The sequence below is a fragment of the Rhinopithecus bieti genome, unplaced genomic scaffold, assembly GCF_001698545.2.
Source record: "Rhinopithecus bieti isolate Rb0 unplaced genomic scaffold, ASM169854v2 scaffold_24306, whole genome shotgun sequence".
Taxonomy (NCBI): Eukaryota; Metazoa; Chordata; class Mammalia; order Primates; family Cercopithecidae; genus Rhinopithecus; species Rhinopithecus bieti.
The window spans coordinates 1,191,508-1,195,493 of NW_016811898.1; positions in this window are offsets into that span (position 1 = coordinate 1,191,508).

Sequence of the window (3,986 nt, forward strand, 5' to 3'; positions counted from 1 at the left end):
AAAAAAAAAAAAAAAAAAAAAAAAAGGAAGAATTGGCCTGAGTTTAATTTGTCCCTTTCTCTATGCTTACCCATAGTGGAGATTTAGGAGTGAAATGATGTGTTCAAAGGTTCAAGGGCAGGAAATATAAAAACACAAGTAATAGAATTGGGAGAAGGATGACTAATCCTTCCAATTGTGAATAGTGAACCAAAAGATGTGAAGATGACTACTTTTCTGAGTTTATCACTTCAGTACTGTGTATCTAAACTATGTACTTAATTCAAATTCCACTAAAATGTAGTATCAGCTCCTACGGTTCTGCAGGCATTGTACTAGGAGCCCCAGGGCTGCAAAGGTGAATGAATCACTCTGCTTACCCTGGGGAGCCAGAACTCTAGGAGAAATGGAACCCAGTCCACATCCCCTCTGCAGTTGGATCCTAGGTCATCCTGCCTTGACAACCAACCTGTGTTCTCTGTGCCTTCTGTGTCTATTTCAGGAAGCCCCCAGTAAATGTTAACCATTTTTCTGATGTCTTGGTGAAAGAGGGAGGCCAAGATCATAATTTAGTCTTGGAAAAAACACTGCAGCTAACCTAGTCTTTGCATTAAAAGTCTGAGACAGGTAATTGAGTGTCTTTATTTTGAGTCTGTACACCACAGCTGCCAGTTAGTTTATATCACTATTTATCTAGGCATCATAATTCAGCAAACAACGAAACAGAATCCCTGGCCCCATGAAGACTTCACAGTTAGATTTTACTTCATCACTTCAACGAGGCCTCGTAAAATTCCCATGAGGACAGTGTCTAGTAGAATATTGTCTCCACTTCCACCTTCCTGATTCTTTTCTTGCTCCACTCTTCTCAATCCATTCTATGCACTGAGGCCTAGAAGGATCTGCCTTCAGCTTCCCTCTCCCATCCGGCTTGTGGCTCTTCCTCAACCCTGACCTCACCACCCTCTAGACCCACTGGCCTATGCATTGCTCCTCACACATGCACCAGCCTTAAGATCCTCACTGGCTCCTTTTCATCACTGAGGTCTTGCCCCTTCAACAAGGGACTTCCCTGATCCCTTCTTCTTAAGTAGCCCCACCCAGTTACTCTCTATCCTGTCATCCAGCTGTATTATTCGATGTAAAAGTAAATATGATTATGTTTACTCCAATACCCTTAGCCTAACTGGATTATCTTGTTTATTTGTTGGCTATAAGTACATATATCTGAAATGGAAACAGGCTAGGCTCAGTGGCTTACGTCTGTAATCCAAGCATTTTGGGAGGCTGAGGAGGGTGGACTGCTTGAGCTCAGAAGTTTGAGATCAGCCTGGCCAACATGGTGAAACCCCGTCTCTAAAAAAAATACAAAAATTATCTGGGCATGGCGGTGCATGCTGGTAGTCGCAGCTACTCGGGAAGCTGAGGTGGGAGAATCACTTGAACCCGGGAAGTGGAGGCTGCAGTGAGCTGAGATTGCTGCAGTGAGCTGAGATTGCATCACTGCACTCCAGTCTGAGTGACAGAGCAAGACTCTATTTCAAGAAAAAAAAAAAAAAAGGGAAAAAACACTCCTCATTGCCCACACTACTACCACCATGGTCAAGTCACATCTCCTGAAAAGATTTGGATGTTCTGCCCAAATCTCATGTTGAAATGTAATCCCCAGTGTTGGAGGTGCAGTCTGGTGGGAGATAATTGGATAATAGGGGTACCTTTCTCATGAATGGTTGAGCATCATGCCCTGGATGCTGTCCTCGAGATAGGGAGTGAGTTCTCTTGGGATCCAGTGGTTTAAAAGTGTGTGGCGCCTCCCCCTCTCCCTCTTGCTCCTGATTTGGCCTTATAAAGTGCCTGCTCACACGCTGCCTTCCACCATGATTGGAAGCTTCCTGAGGCCTCCCCAGAAGTAGATGCCAGCCTTATGCTTCCTATACAGCCTGCAGAACTGTGAGCCAATTAAACCTCTATTTGTATAAATTACCTAGTCTGAGGTATTTCTTTACAGGAATGCAAGAACAACCTAATACATCTCTCATCAGGGTGACTGCAGTGACTTGTCTCCCTTCTTCCACTCTGATACACAGCAGCCAAGATTTCAGATCCTCTGAAAATATAAGTCAAATCCCATCACTCCACTGCTTAAAAATCCCCTATTAACTCCTCATTTCCCTCAAAGTAAAAGATAAAGACTTGTCCAGTGGCCTTGCAAGACAGTGGCAAGCTTCTTCATTCCAAGTTGAACATCAAAAAGATACTGATTGTTCTTTGGTCATAGTGACCAGAAACAACCAGAATCTGTTTTAATCAATCAATAACAATCTCCTGATCAGTGACTTACTTCTGAAAATTAGCCAATCAGCAACAGCCACACTCTAGTAGTCCTTCTTTCGCAGCTAAAGGTCAACTCATCTCTAAACAGTCCAGCTTCTAAGAGTTCCCCAACCTCCAAACCCCATGCTTCCCAAAACACTATATAAGAGTCATAGATTCCTTTGTTCAGAGACACTGTTTCTTACAAGTACTGCTGTCCTCCGCTTAGCAAGAAATATATTCCGCACTTAATTGTTGCAGATGTGAATGGTGGCCTCTTCACTGGACAACACCCTATGGGATCTTTGATCTATTCCCTTTCCACTCCCCCTCTACCTTCATCTCCTCCTACTTTTTCCTTTGCTAATTGTGCTCCTTGCAGTCCTTATTTCTGCCAGGAATGCTCCTGCCTCAGGGCCTCTGCACTGGCTGTTCCGTCTGCCTAGTGCATTCTCCCTCAGCCGCATAGCTCACTCCCTTACCTCCTTCCATGCCTTCATGGGGCCAGCCCTGATCACTTATCTAAAAGTTGTAATTCCAACTCCCTACCCCCGCTCAGCTATAACCCTCTAACATACTATATCGTTTCCTTATTTGTTATGTTTATGATTTATTGTCTCTCTCTTCCCACTAAAATGTAAGCCCTATGAGGACAAGGAATTTTGCTTGTTTTGTTTACCAATGCATCCCACGGATCTAAAATAGTGTCCAGCATTCACTTGGTACTCAATATTTGTTGAATGAATGGACTTTGAATGTTTCACCTTTTTAGAACTTCTTTAGTGCAAAGACTGTGTTTACCATTGTATTCTCAGAGCCTAAAACAGTGCCTGGCACATAGTAGGTGCTTCATAAGTATGTACTAAATGAATGCATGCACAGGTATGGTATAAAATTGTTTTAATTGTAATGTAAATGACCCTGAGATTACGAAAGCCTTATGTGCCATCTTCCTCCACAGAAACACAGTTAATGAACACATTTAAAATTCCTCACATTATTATGATGTGTTAATCAAAAAGTCCAAAACATTCATCACTATTTCCCCAGGTATTAGGTGAGTTAATATACAAAGATGACTAAAAAATTCTTGATCAGTTTGAAAAAGCAGCATGATCACTCTCCTTTCTAGGGCTGTTGAGGCTGAGGACAGGAGGAAACCCTTGTCTCTGATAGGAAAGAAGGGCAGAGAACATTCTTTTCTCATTTCCTTTATTTTTTTGCTTAAACTCTTGGGTCATTTCCAAACTGGTGTCCCTGTCCATTTAATATAACATGGCCATATTAATCTTCCTGAAAACTTGTTTTTTTAAATCCTACATGTGAATGCCAGGTCTTAGAAAACATAGTTCTTATTGTGTTATTACCTTTTAAAAAATCATGAAAACAACTCTCATCTATGATATAGTTACTATGTATCAGGCACTCTGCTAAATGCTACCTGCATGTTTTCTCATTTCAGCCACACAATGACCTTATAAATAGGTGTTATTTACCCAACTCAAAAGACATAAAAACAAGCTCATAGTTTAAGAAACTAAGAAGTGAGACACTGGAAGCCAAGCCTCAAACCTGGCCCCAGTCTCTCTTATAAAAAGAAACAACTATTTATTCAAAGGGTCCTAAGAGACTTTTCTCTAAAGAAGATACACAGATGGCCAACAAGCATACGCCAAGATGCTCAACATCATTAG